General features: G+C 33.8%; 1 long non-coding RNA gene across 1 annotated transcript; it reads right to left on the reverse strand.

Moving 5' to 3' along the window:
• Positions 1 to 7,778: 7,778 nt before the first annotated feature.
• Positions 7,779 to 10,074, reverse strand: LOC141545190 (uncharacterized). The gene is made up of 3 exons (XR_012482922.1): positions 10,022 to 10,074; positions 9,793 to 9,853; positions 7,779 to 8,257 (listed from the first exon to the last, which is right to left on the reverse strand). It is a non-coding gene; the product is annotated as an uncharacterized LOC141545190 (long non-coding RNA).
• Between the last annotated feature and the right edge of the window lie 4,451 nt (positions 10,075 to 14,525).

Consider the following 14,525-nt stretch of genomic DNA (forward strand, 5'->3'; position numbering starts at 1 on the left):
TAATACTGTAGATGTACAATATGTTGATGTTGTTTAGCTGCTGAAGTTGTGTCACACTCTGCAACTCCCATTAAGGATTTTCTTGGCAAAAAAAAAAAACAACTGAAATGGGTTTGCCATTTCTTTCTCCAACTTATTTTACAAATGAGAAAACTGAGGCAAACTGTGTTAAACAACTTTTCTAGGATTATGCAAGTAATGTCTGAGGCAAAATTTGAACTAAGAAAAATGAGTCTTTTTGATTTCAATTCAGTTATTAATTTTAAATATATAATCTATATATGTGTAAATCCATACGTATATATATATATATATATATGTGTGTGTGTGTATGTACATATTGTGTGTCTATATAAGTATATTTGTGTGTGTATATACATAAATATATATATATATATATAGGTGTAGGTATCCATTAACGTGCTTATATATGAATGTGTATATACACATACATACACACACAAGTGTGTAGGTATATGTACAGATATTATACACACACATGCATATGTTCATGATTAACTGTAGCCTGCTATGTTGTAAGAGGGAAGAAAGGGGAAAAAACAAAAAAGAAAAAAATGAACAGCAGAGAAAAATAATAATGTGCAAGGAAAGAAGGAAACGATGGACACTCATAAATATAATGTCTTCTATTGTTATATATGCTTCAGATAAAAATTTATTGTAATATCTTGAACACAATATATGATTTATATTTCCTTGTATGCAGCATAAACAGTTTGTCCTTGAGTCCACTGAATTTAATGTTTGATGTTGGCTCTTACACATGTAAATTTTTATATTGAATTCAGGTTGGGTTCATTGAGTATCCATTTTTTTTTGTTCAATATTATTCTTAATTTTGCTGGATATAATATTTGGGTGCAGGCCCAGTTTTTTTTTTTTGACTGTTGATATATTCCAGGATTTATAGCTTTTATTGGATCTGTTAATTGATCTTATACAATTCTAATTGTAATATCAACATATTTGAATGATTGTGTTATTGTTTCTTATAAAATTTTCCCTTTGTTATAGGGTTTTTTAAAATTTGGCAGTAGTGTCCCTATGTGTTTTTCTTGTAGTATTTCTTTGACATGATGATCATTGGAATTTTTTCTATTTCTACTTTCCTCTCTGGTTCAATTGCATCAGGATAATTTTCTGTAATTATATCTTGTATTATTGTGTGAAGGTTATTCATTGGGTCACAACTTCAAGGAAATTCAGTTATTCTTATGTTTTTTTCTTCTTGATCTGTTCTCTAGATCTACTGTTTTCCTATAAGATGTATCACAAGCTTTTCTATTTTTTCATTCTTTATTTTGCTTTTCTTTTGGTCTCTTATAGCTCCACTGGATTCCCCTTGCCCAATTCTAATTTTTTTTTCTTATTTTTAATTAAAACTTTTTATTTACAAAAGTATGCATGGGTAATTTTTCAACTATGACCTTTGCAAAGCCTTCTGTTCCAAATTATCCCCTTTTTCTCTCCACCTCCACGCCTAGCTGGCAGGTACTCTAATACATGTTAAATATGTTGAAATATGTGATAACTCCAATATGTATACATATTTATACAGTTATATTGCTGCACAAGAAAAATCAGATCAAGAAGGAAGAAAAAAACTGAGAAAGAAAACAAAATGCAAGCAAATAACAACAAAGAGAATGAGAATGTTATGTTGTGGTCCATATTCAGTTCCAACAGTTCTCTCTCTGGGTGTAGATGGCTCTTTTCATCACTGAACAATTGGAACTAGTTTGAATCTTCTCATTGTTGAAGACTGCCATATCCTATAGAATTGATCATGGTATAATATTTTTATTGCCAAGTCTAAGGTTCATTTCACTTAGCATCAGTTCATGTAAGTCTGCCTAATACTCTTTGAAATCATTCTGCTGATCATTTCTTACAGAACAATAATATTCCATAACATTCACCCTTTTATTCAGCCATTCTCCAATTGATGGGGATCCTTCAGTTTCCAGCACATGCACAGTTTGATAATTTTTTGAGCATAGTTCCAAATTGTTCTCCAGAATAGTTGGATCCGTTCACAACTCCACCAACAAAGCATCAGTGTCCCAGTTTTCTCAATCCCCTCCAACATTCATCATTATATTTTCCTGTCATCTTAGCCAATCTCAGAGCTATGTAGTGATATCTCAGAGTTATCTTAATTTGTATTTCTCTGATCAATAGTGATTTGCCGTACCTTTACATATAACTAGAAATAGTTTCTATCTCTTCATCTGAAAATTGTCTGTTCATACCCTTTGACCATTTGTCAATTGAAGAATGGCTTGCATTCTTATAAAGTTGAGTCAATTCTCTATATATTTTAGAAAGGAGGCCTTTATGAGAACCTTTGAATCTAAAAATGTTTTCCCAGTTTATTTTTTTTTCTTCTAACCTTGTCTGCATTAGTTTTGCTTATGCAAAAACTTTTTAACTTAATATAATAAAAATTATCTATTTTGTGATCAATAATGATCTCTAGTTCTTCTTTGGTCACAAATTCCTTCCTCTTCCACAGATCTGAGAGATAAGCTATCCTATGTTTTTCTAATTTGTTTCTAATATTTTTTTATGTATAAATCATGAACCCATTTTGACCTTATTTGGTATACAGTGTTAGGTGTGGATCTATGCCTACTTTCTGACATAATAGTTTCCAATTTTCCCAGCAGTTTGCCAAATAGTGAATTCTTATCTCAAAATCTGGGGCCTTTGGATTTATCAAACACTAGATTGCTGTAGTCATTGACTATTTTATTCTGTGAATGTAACAAATTCCATTGATCAATTGCTCTATTTCTTACCTAGTACCAAAGGTTTTGATGACCACTGCTTTATAATATAATTTTAGATCTGGTACAGCTAGGCCACTTTCATTTGTTTGTTTTTTTTTTCCCATTAATTCCTTTGAAATTCTTGACCTTTTGTTCTTCCAAATGAATTTTCTTGTTATTTTTTCCAAGTAAAATGGTTTCTTGAAAGTCTGATTGGTATAGCAATAAATAAATAGATTAGTTACGTAGTATTGTTATCTTTGTTATATTCACTCGATCTATCCAAGAGCATTCAATATGTTCCCATTGTTTAGATGTATTTATTTGTGTGTAAAGTGTTTTGTAGTTTTGCTCATACAGTTCATGATTTTTTCTTTAACAGATAGATTCCCAGATATTTTATACTATTGACAGTTATTTTTAATTTTTAGTTTAATTTTTTATTGTATTGTGATCTGAAAACAATTGCATTTACTATTTTTTACTATTTCTGCCTTTCTGCATTTGATTTTAGGTCTTTATGTCCTAATATATGGTCAATTTTTGTATAGGTTCCATGAACTGACAAGAAGAAAATGTACTCCTTTTTGTATCCATTCAATTTTCTCCAAAGATCTATCATACTTTTTCTAGTATTATATTTACTTCTTTAACTTCTTATTTATTTTGTGGTTTGATTTATCTAGTTCTGAGAGAGCAAGGTTAAGATCTCCCACTATTATAGTTTCACTGTCTGTTTTTTTCTTGCAACTCTCTTAATTTCTCCTTTAGGTACCTGAAGCATAATAGATACTGCCCCAGCCTTTTACTTTTATACTGTATGTATCACTCTGCTTTAAATGTGTTGTAAACAACATATTGTTGGATTCTTGCTTTTAGCCTAATCTGTTATCCTCTTATGCTTTGTGGGAGAGTTCACCTCATTCACAATTATGGTTAAACCTACTAATTCTGCATTTCCTGCCATCTTATTAACCCCAAATTGTACTTTTCTCATTCCTTTTCTCCTTTCCAACTTCCCAGTATTTTACTTATGAAAACTACTTGCCTCAAGCAGCCCTCTTCCTTTAGTGGCCTTCCCTCGTTCTTATACCTTTCCCCTATTATTTCTGTTTTTCCTTCTGTTTATCCTGCCCCTTTCCTTTTCCTCTCCACTTTTTTATAAGTTGAGAGAAATTTCTTGATGAAACCAAGTATGACTAATATTCTTTCATTGAATGAAACCTGATGAGAGTAAGATTCACAAACCATTCATCACCCTTCCTTCTTTCCCTCAATTATAGTAGGTTTTCCTTGCCTCTTCCTAATTTCCCTCATTTTACCTGCACTTTCCCTTTTTTCTGGTATAATCCCCTTTCTACCTCTAGTTTCTTTTTTATAATATAACAGTGAAATCAAATTATACTTATACTCTCTATGTATACCCATAACAGAAATACAATTCTCAAGAGTTCTTTTCTTTTTACCTTTTTATACTTCTTTTGAGTTCTATATTTGTAACTCAGTTTTGTTGTTGGTGGTGGTTAGTTCTGGTCTTTTCATCAGAAATAAATGGAATCCCCAAATCACTACTGATCAGAGAAATGCAAATTAAGACAACTCTGAGATACCACTACACACCTGTCAGATTGTCTAAGATGACAGGAACAAATAATGATGAATGTTGGAGGGGATGTGGGAAAACTGGGACACTAATACATTGTTGGTGGAGTTGTGAAAGAATCCAACCATTCTGGAGAGCAATTTATGCCCCAAAAGTTATCAAACTGTGCATACCCTTTGATCCATCATTGCTGCTATTGGGCTTATATCCCAAAGAAATACTGAGGAGGGGAAAGGGACCTGTATGTGCCAAAATGTTTGTGGCAGCTCTTTTTATAGTGGCTAGAAACTGGAAGATGAATGGATGTCCATCAATTGGAGAATGGTTGAGTAAATTATGGTATATGAAGGTTATGGAATATTATTGCTCTGTAAGAAATGACCAGCAGGAGGAATACAGAGAGGCTTGGAGAGACTTACATCAACTGATGCTGAGTGAAATGAATAGAACCAGAAGATTGCTGTACACTTAAATGTTGTATGAAGATGTATTCTGATGGAAGTGGATAACTTCAACATAAAGAAGATCCAACTCACCTCCAGTTGATCAATGATGGACAGAAACAACTACACCCAGAGAAGGAACACTGGGAAGTGAATGTAAATTGTTAGCACTACTGTCTATCTACCCAGGTTACTTATACCTTCAAAATCTAATATTTAATGTGCAACAAGAAAATTGGATTTACACACATATATTGTATCTAGGTTATACTGTAACACATGTAAAATGTATAGGATTGCCTGTCATCTAGGGGAGGGAGTAGAGGGAGGGAGGGGATAATTTGGAAAAATGAATACAAGGGATAATGTTATAAAAAAATTACTCATGCATATATACTGTCAAAAAATTTTATAATTATAAAATTAAAAAAAAGAAAAGAAATAAATGGAATCCACCTGTCTCATTGAATGTCCATCTTATTGCCTGAAAGAAAATCCTCAGTTTAGTGGGGTAAATTATTCTTGGCTCTATTCCAAATTCCTTTGCCTTTTGGAATATCAGATTGCAGGCCTTTTGATCCTTTAAGGTGGAAGCTGCTAAGATCTGGGTAATCCTTATTGTGGCTCCTTGGTATTTGGATTGTTTCTTTATGGCAGTTTGTAATATGTTTTCCTTGGTTTGATAGTTTTGAAATTTAGTCACAATATTCCTTGGAGTATTAAATTTGGGGTCTTTCAGGAGGTGTTTGGTGAATTCTTTCATTGGCTATTTTACCTTCTGGTTCTAGGACATCAGGGCAGTTTTCTTTGATGATTTGCTGGAAAATAGGCTCTTTTTTTCATCACAGTTTTTCAGAAGTCCAATAACATATTGTGTCAACTAGGTCTATTTTCCAGGTCACTTGTTTTTCCAAGTAGGTATTTTACATTTTTCTATGTTTTTAATTTTTTTTTTCTTTGTGATGTCTCATTGAGTCATTCATTTCCATTTGTTCAGTTCTGATTTTTAGTGAATTATCTTCTTCATTTTAATTTTTTACTTCTTTTTATATTTGTCAAATAGAATTTTTAAATGAGTTGTTTTGTTCTTTGGATTTTTTTTTCATTTCACAAATCCAGTTTTACAGAGAATTGTACTCTTTTCCCATTTTGTCAAATTTACCTTTTAATTAGTTATATGCTTTTTTTTCCATTTCACTAAGTCTAATTTGTATTTCCTTTTCCAAACTCTTGTAAAGTTCTAGTTCCCTTTCCCCATTTTTCTTCCAGCTCTCTTTTAAGATCCTTTTTAATTTCTTCTAGGAGAGCCTTGTATAATGAGGAGCCCCTTTGGGGCTTTATCTGGAGACAATCTACTTTAAGTCTTCTCAGGGTTTGAAATCTGTTCTCTTTCATCATAAAAGCTGTCTAGGGTCAGATCTCTTTTTTGCTTTATTTACTCATTAAAAAAAAAAAAAAAAAAAGTTAAGGTTTGCTTTTGGGGCAGGGTAAGTTGTCCAAACTTCCTCTACAAGAGGCAGTGGCTGTGCAGATTCACTCCTGGTATATCTCTCTCTCTCTCCCTCTCTCTCTCTCTCTCTCTCTCTCTCTCTCTGCCTCTCTCTCTCTCTCTCTCTCTCTCTCTCTCTCTCTCTCTCTCTCTGCCCCTCTCTCTCTCTCTCTCTCTCTCTCTCTCTCTCTCTCTCTCTCTCTCTATATATATATATATATATATATATATATATATATATATATATATATATATACATAAACTGTTTGTCTATATCTATATCTATATAGATATAGATATGGGGATAGATATAGATATAGATATTCCTATATAGGTAGCCCCATTTAACAGTACTTTTTGGAATAAGAAAAGCTTTTTTTTTTTTAATTCAATGTTCTCTGAGGCTAAACACCAGTCTTCCCTATTCCGATAGTAAGTTTCTATGATTAGATTTTTTTTTCTCCTTTGACTACTAATTTTTTAAAAATGACAACTTATTAGCGTAGCTACCTCTAAACTTGGGTTGACTTATTTCAGTTCTCCCCTCTGTCCTGGAACCCCAAACAAAGTACTCCACCTTCAAGCCCCCACATCAGCAGCATCCATACTCCATTACTTCTCCACTCACCTCACTGTGGCTGGTCCCTTCTAGGCCAGGAACACATCTCTGCAGCACAATTGGGATCTGAACCTAGCTAGCCCCAGTTCTCCTGACTTGTGTCTCTGGAGCTAACCTGGGGATCTTTACATTGCACACCCAAATTAAACCCTGGTTTGGCGTCTTTGAGTCTTCATGAGTTATCTTAGCAAGACCCTTATTCTGTTGCAAATGTATTTGTTTATCACCAGTATATATATTGCCTTGAGCACTACTGAGTTTTGTTTGTGTGGAGAATCTAGAAAACTTGAAGCTTTCTGACACACCTTTCCAGAATCCTTGCTCTTTTTTTATTTTTTAAATGAGGGAATTATTTGTGATTTTAAAATTAGTACTTTTCCCAGGATGCTTTCCTTCTATTTAATTTCTAAATTTTATCATGTTAAATTAATTTTTCTAATGTGTCAAAAGATTTTAATGTATTTAATTCTGTTATCTAATTTTCAGCTAACTTCCCATTTCATTTTATCCTCACATTTGATAAGAATTGTTTTTCTCTGTCTTCAGCTAAATACCAATAAAAATATTGAACATGAATAGGACCATGAAGAAAGTAGTACAGTTGCACCCCACCAGGGAATTCTTTTCAGGCTGATATCCATTTATCTACACTTATGTACCATGATTCAACCAGCCAAGAAGCTACCCGGTATTATTATCTTGCTCACATTTCTCCACAAAGATATTATGAAAAAATATTGCCAACTGCCTTACTGAAATCCAATATGCTATAAAGAGAGGGCTAAGCAAGTAATGAATCAGTCATGGAGGAAGAGATGTATATATTTTTAGTTAGATGGAGTGCATGATATGTAGAAGCAAAAAATCATCAGCTGCTGCTAATATCCCTAATGTGTATATGATGCTCTCTTTCACACTGAGGAAACTTGCCAATAGCATATAAAATCAGCCAAGCCCAGATCTTTGGGCTGATGTCCCTTAATTCTCCAATAGACAATGGTTAGAGAGATGAGCTATGTTGACAAGAAGAAGAGGGGGAAATCCATGTAAAGCATCACTTTGGTGGAGCAGTTTAACTCTGGGGTATATGATTATCTTGCTGCCTTGCCTTATTTATTCTGCCTGTTTGAAGTATGTCCCTGAGAAAGTTTTGTGAATTGAGCTTTGCCAGAAAATGTATGAATTCTTACACACATAGTACATCAAACATCTAGGTAACAATGAACTGTCTGCACCAGCTGTGCTTCTGACAATACTTTCTAAGTACTACTCATTTTTTTTTCAGCTCACTGATGTTAGAGACCATGGGACCTAGAAGATAGAAGTATAAGACTAAAGTTAAGATTTATAACTGAGAGTATAGATAGATAGATAGATAGATACATAGATACATATGTATATACAAATATATATATATACACATAGATACATAGACAGATAACTATAAATATAGATATATCAAAAATGCATATACAGAAGATCTTTTAAAATAGCACTAAACTAAATATTTTTCTAGTTGTATGTATTTGTCTCTTGTCAAAATTATCTTCTAAATGTATTTTAGATACCTATACTAAATATGTTCTTTCCATATCAACTAGGCTTAATTGACCACAAACATCAGCCTACAGCAATACTAAACATGCATAATTCCCCATCCCCATAATATTCATGAAAATCAAACAAAGAAAAAGGGAAAAACAGAATAAACACATTATTTTTGATGCCCAGTTGGAATTTCACTAACTCTGTGTACATGGGCCAATATTCATTTTCAAAGTTAAGATAATGACTTTTTTCCCCCTAAGAAATATTTCATCAGAATTGTTTCATTATACCATCTAGTATTTTTCTTTTATGTTGAAATCCATCTGTGTGTCATAAACACATCTCTAGAAAAATGAGTAGGTAGATAATGTAGATTGTAGAGGGATTTTTATCAAAGCCTTCCTTTTCATTACATTCAACTGTTATCACTAACAGCTTTGTGGTAAAGTTGACTTCCCTGGATTCAGCTCAAGAGACTACTTATTCTTAGTATTTTGTGTTCTAATATACTTAAATATCAGAAGACAGAACTATATTATTTTAATGTCTGCTGTTTTATTTCCATGGTATATTTCTATTTAGGGGAAATATGGTCTAAATTTTATTATTGACAATGACATCTATGTTACAAACAATCATTTTAACATTATAGTTAAATCAATTTACATTTTTAAACTAATTTTCAAAACATTCTCCAGTCATAAATGCAGATCATCTTAATTTTTGGCACATAGTAAATGCTTAATAAATGTTCTTTGTTCATTCATTTATTCACACACTCTCAAGTATACCACTCTATTCAAAGTTCAGAAAGTTTTTAGTAATTTAAAGAAAAACATTCCCTTGACAAACCTAAGTCAGTATATTTTAGGTTATTCCCTGAGAATTCTTGTTGAATTTATTATTAAAAATTAAACATTACTAATCTTGGATTTTTCCAGTTTAGCTGAATACAAAAATGGGGACTAGCATTGTCTTTGTCCTTAATCAGCTAACAGTATATTCATATTCAAACATACACACATATACACAGAGTAGATATAATCTATAATAAATATATAGTAAAATAAAATATGTATGTATATATAATATATACAACATATTCTATTAGAAAAGAATATTTTTATGGTCAGAAAATTCATTGTTTCTATCATAACATGAAACTATATTTTTCACTGAAACTTCATTCCAGAGTTGCATTGTTTCATGGATACAACGCTAGCTGCTTGAAGGTATTAGAGCCTTATGGAACTCTGCCAAGCCTTTTTAAACAATTAGAGCACATACTTTGTACCTACCGTGTACTTGCTGTGTGACCCTGGGAAAGCCACTTAGCCTCTTTTTGCTCAAGTTCTTTGACTATAAAATGGGATAAAAAAAAAGAACTTACTTCTCAGAATTGTTAGGAGGATCAAATGAAATAATATTTTAAAGTATTTAAAAGGAATACCTAAGTGATTTAGAGGGTAGAAAACTGGGTTCTGCAGTCAGGAAGATTTAAATTCAAATCCAGATGCAGGTACTTACTAGTTATGCGACTTTGAGCAAGTCAGTATCCTTTGGACTCAGTTTTCTCATCTGTAAAAATAGGATAATGAGATAATTTACCTCCCAGGATTGGTGTAAAGATCAAATGAGAGAATCATTATAAAGAACTTAAGCACAGTGCCCAGCACATTGTATATTCTAATTAGCATTAATCTTATAAATGTTATTAGTCCAGGTGTGGCTATTGTGCAAGGCAGGGTATCTAGGCTCTATGTCAGGTTTCTGTTTGTTTGTTTTGCAGGAATAAATTGAAGCTACAATAGGTCACTAGAGTGTCTAAGCCAAAAAAAGTTCCAGCTTGCAGGGGAGGGAGATGGGGAGAATAGAGAAGGTATGGGATAGGTCTGCAGTCTGGTGGAATCTTTAACATGAGACATTTGAATGAAGAAATTCAGACAAAGTAAAAGGGAAGGAAAAATGTCTTTATAGAGCTTGAAAAGAAGGTTCATCCAAGAATTGGTTTTTATGTATATGTGTGCACGAATGTGTTTATATGAGGCACATAGTATTTCATCAGTGTTTTTTTTGTTTTTTTTTTTGGTAAAGAAAACTGAAAAGACAATAATATTCCTGATGATTTAGTGTAAATGAAAGGAATTATCTGTAACCTTTTTAAAATGTGAGTGTAATTTATATGAGTATATGTGAGTGTGTGTGTGTTTTGAATTCCAAATTATATCTTTCCCCTCTATCATCTCCCCTCCATTTCTTTAGATTATAAGCAATTCGATATTAGTTATACATATGCAATTATGTAAAACATTTTCATAATAGTAATTTTGTACAAGAAGACTTAAAAAAAGAACAAAATGAAAGAAAAAAGTGAAAAATAGCATGCTTCAGTATGTTTTCAGCCAATATCAGTTATTTCTCTGGAGGTGGATAGTACGGTACTTCATTAGTTCTTTAGGATTATCTTCGCTTATTGTATTGCTGAGAATAGTTGTCAAGTAGCATTATGTGTGATCAAATCAAATCCTCTTTGATAGACATAATGCTTCCTGATATATTCTTCTCTAACAACAAGGTTGTCCCCATGTATATGTTAAAGTATGTAAGTTTGGTTGAAAGATGGAAGAACAAATAATATTTTTCTAGATGATTCTCCAATTAATATAAGGCATCAAACTTGAAAATATTTGCTTACCAAAAATATTTTCCAATTATGTGGGTAACATTTAGTATAGAATCCAGCTGGAATAAGAGATAGATTCTTTATAGATGGTGAGGTCTCCCAGATGCTCATATAATCAGATGGCATACTACATATTGTATCAAGCCCTGGAACACTAGAACCTCCTAAAAATAATGACTTATAAGAATTTAGTTTAACAATCCAGAGGATGGTGGGATTTGAAGAATATATAATGCCCAGACTGAGTTGTATAGGTTGTTCAGTGCATTATGTAAAAGGTGATTTATCAGTACCTGTATCTTAGAGAGATATTCAAGATAGAATGAATAGGATCCATCATTGAAGAGGACCAGAAAAGCAGGTTGGATGGCATTATGAACATTTTGCAGCATTTTTAATGACTGAAAACTTCTCCAGGAGATAAAGGCCTATGTTTTTAATGATATGTTTTTGTTGTTGCTATATGCCTGCAGCAATGGGATATGTTTTCCTTTTTTTAAAAATCAATTTCTTTTTTTTTTTAGTTTGAAATTCTTTTTGTCCCATCTCTTCCTCCTTCTCCCACTGAAAAATCAAGAAAAATATGTTACAAACATGTACACGAAAAATTCCTGAATTTGTTCTTTCCAAAAAATAAAATATGCTTTAATATGCACTGAATTCATTAGTTCTCCATTTAAAATTGTATGTGTTTCATCATAAATCATTTGGAATTGTGGTAGGCCATTATGTGGATCAGAATTTCCAACTTTAAAAGTTGTTGGACTTCCAGCCAAGATGGCGGCGTGGAGGCAGACAGCTGCTTGAGCTCTGCGTTTTCTCTCAGGACTTACTTCATGACAAGCCTCGGAGTTAATGCTTGACCAGAAAAGAAACCCACAAATAATCACCAAGAGAAGACATCCTTGAAATTCGCCAGAGAAGGTCTGCGTTTGCTCAGGGGAGGGGACGAACAGACTGGGTGCCGACTGAGGGCAGGAAGCCAGAGTGAGACAGGCAGCTCACACAGCTCAGAACGGAGGGGGGAGGGGTACAATCGCTTCTGTTTTTGGGAAAAGGCTTTTACCCCAGGGGGGATACTCTGTCTTGGCAGCAAGCCAGGAGCAGCGGAGAGGGTGTAAACACCAGAGGTGAAGATTAAAACCCCAGAAAGCCAGCGTCTCTCGGAAACCCGGCCACCCCCACCCCCACCCGGAGTGACTCAGTGCATTCTCAGAGCCTCAGAGCACAGACACAGCACAGCCATCGCTTTCCTGTCAGTACCTCGCCTCTGTCTCCCGCAGTCTGGAGAGGAAGCCCAGTAACATTATCCAGCTCCATCCCCCCCCAGAAACAGACCAATTGTTTCTCTTGTCAATTTGTTTTCTTTGATTTCCGCTCTGACAAAATGAACAAAAAATTCAAAAGGGCTCTAACCATTGACAGCTTCTGTATGGAGAGAGAGCAGACTTCAAATGCTGAGGAGACCAAAAGCAGACTGTCTCCAGAGGAATCCCCTAAAGGGGATATGAGCTGCTCCTCAATGAGCTGGAAAAGGTAAACAACTCCAAGGAAAACAGGATTAGTGAGCTGGAAAAAGAAAACAGCTCTCTAAAAAATAAAATGGATGAAATGGAAAAAAATTCCATAGAAGAAAAAAACTCACTTAAAAACGCAATTGGACAATTACAAAAAGATATTTAAAAAGTGAGTAAAGAAAATATATCATTGAAAATTAGACTCGAATAAGTAGAAATGAATGACTCAAGGAGAAACCAAGAAGTAGTCAAGCAAAACCAGAAAAATGAAACAACTGAAAAGAATGTCAAGTACCTTATTAGAAAGACAACAGACCTGGAAAACAGATCCAGGACAGACAATTTGAGAATAATCAGACTTCCTGAAAAATGTGAGGAAAAAAAGAGCCTGGACACTATTTTCCAGGAAATAATCAAAAAGAACTGCCCAGGTGTTTTGGAAACAGAGGGTAAAATAGACATTGAAAAAATTCATCTATCACCTACTGAAAGGGATCCTAAAATCAAAACGCCAAGAAATATAGTGGCCAAGTTCAAGAACCATCAGACAAAGGAAAAAATACTGGAAGCTGCTAGAAAAAAGCAATTCAGGTATGGAAGAGCCACAAAAAGGATAACCCAGGATCTAGCAGCATCCACATTAAAAGAAGGAAGGGCATGGAACATGATATTCCGGAAGGCTAAGGAACTTGGTATGCAGCCAAGAATAATTTACCCGGCAAAAATGAGCATCGTTTTCCAGGGAAGAAGATGGACATTTAGCGAAATAAATGAATTCCAGCTATTCTTGATGAAAAAACCAGACCTACATAAAATGTTTGATCTTCAAACACAGAACTCAAGAGATTTCTAAAAAGGTAAAAAGAAATCTTGAGAACTATATTTCTGCCATAAAGATATGTAAAGAACACATGTATAATTTCTCCTAGAAACTAGAGGTGGAAAGGAGATTATATCATAAAAAAGTGTAAAGTGGTGGTACTACATCTCATGAAGAGGCAAAGGTAACCTATTATATCTGAGAGAAAGAAAGGAGGGAGATGAACATAGCGTGTATCAATAGACACATTCGATTTATGGTGAAACTTCTTCCACTTCATTGAAAAGTGAGAAGGAAGGAGTAAGCTAAGGGGAAGGGAATACAGAAATTGTGAGGAAAAGGGATAAAATAAGGGGAGGAACTTTAAGGTGGAGGAGGGATACTAAAAAGGGAGGGCTGTGAAAAGCAAGTGGTGTTCACAAGTTTAATACTGGGTAGGGGGGTAAGAAGGAAGGAAAGGAGAAAACCATAAGCAGGGGTTAACAGGATGGCAAGCAATATAGAATTAGTCATTTTAACCATAAATGTGAATGGGGCAAATGCTTCATAAAGAGGAAGCAGTTAGCAGACTGGATTAAAAGTCACAATCCTACTATATGTTGTTTACAGGAAACACACCTGAAACAGGGTGATACATTCAAACTAAAAGTAAAAGGGTGGAGCAGAATCTACTATGCTTCAGGCAAAGCCAAAAAAGCAGGGGTAGCCATCCTCATCTCAGATCAAGCAAAAACAAAAATTGATCTAATTAAAAGAGATAAGGAAGGGCATTATATCCTGCTAAATGGTAGCATAAATAATGAAGCAGTATCAATATTAAACATATATGCACCAAGTGGTGCAGCATCTAAATTCTTAAAAGAGAAATTAAGAGAGCTACAAAAAGAAATAGACAGAAAAACTATAATAGTGGGAGATCTCAACCTTGCACTCTCAGAATTAGGTAAATCAAACCACAGAATAAATAAGAAAGAAGTCAAAGAGGTAAATAGAATATTAGAAAAGTTTGAT

The sequence above is a fragment of the Sminthopsis crassicaudata genome, chromosome 5 (assembly GCF_048593235.1).
Source record: "Sminthopsis crassicaudata isolate SCR6 chromosome 5, ASM4859323v1, whole genome shotgun sequence".
Lineage (NCBI taxonomy): Eukaryota > Metazoa > Chordata > Mammalia > Dasyuromorphia > Dasyuridae > Sminthopsis > Sminthopsis crassicaudata.